Genomic DNA, 516 nt, shown 5'->3' with positions numbered 1-516 from the left:
TGCAGTGATTTTAGAGCCCCCCAAAATAAAGTCAGCCACTGTTTCCACTGTTTCCCCATCTATTTCCCATGAAGTGATGGGACTGGATGCCATGATCTTCGTTTTCTGAATGTTGAGCTTTAAGCCAACTTTTTCACTCTCCTCCTTCATCAAGAGGCTCTTCAGTTCTTCACTTTCTGCCATAAGGGTGGTGTCATCTGCATATCTGAGGTTATTGATATTTCTCCCGGCAATCTTGATTCCAGCTTGTGCTTCATCCAGCCCAGCATTTCTCATGATGTACTGTGCATATAAGTTAAATAAGCAGGATGACAATATACAGCTTTGATGTACTCCTTTTCCTATTTGGAACCAGTCTGTTGTTCCATGTCCAGTTCTAACTGTTGCTTCCTGACCTGCATACAGATTTCTCAAGAGGCAGGTCAGGTGGTCTGGTATTCCCATCTCTTTCAGAATTTTCCACAGTTTATTGTGATCCACACAATCAAAGGCTTTGGCATAGTCAATAAAGCAGAA

General features: G+C 42.2%; 1 protein-coding gene across 1 annotated transcript in view; it reads right to left on the bottom strand.

Moving 5' to 3' along the window:
- The window catches only part of LTN1 (listerin E3 ubiquitin protein ligase 1), a 59,504-nt gene that overhangs the window by 13,929 nt on the left and 45,059 nt on the right, over positions 1-516 (bottom strand). The gene's annotated exons all lie outside the window — the stretch shown is intronic.

Source organism: Bison bison, unplaced genomic scaffold, assembly GCF_000754665.1.
Source record: "Bison bison bison isolate TAMUID 2011002044 unplaced genomic scaffold, Bison_UMD1.0 scf7180017864204, whole genome shotgun sequence".
In the NCBI taxonomy this organism is placed as follows: Eukaryota; Metazoa; Chordata; class Mammalia; order Artiodactyla; family Bovidae; genus Bison; species Bison bison.
Note: the sequence above shows the minus strand (reverse complement) of the source record. Positions and strands in the feature narration are given on the sequence as shown.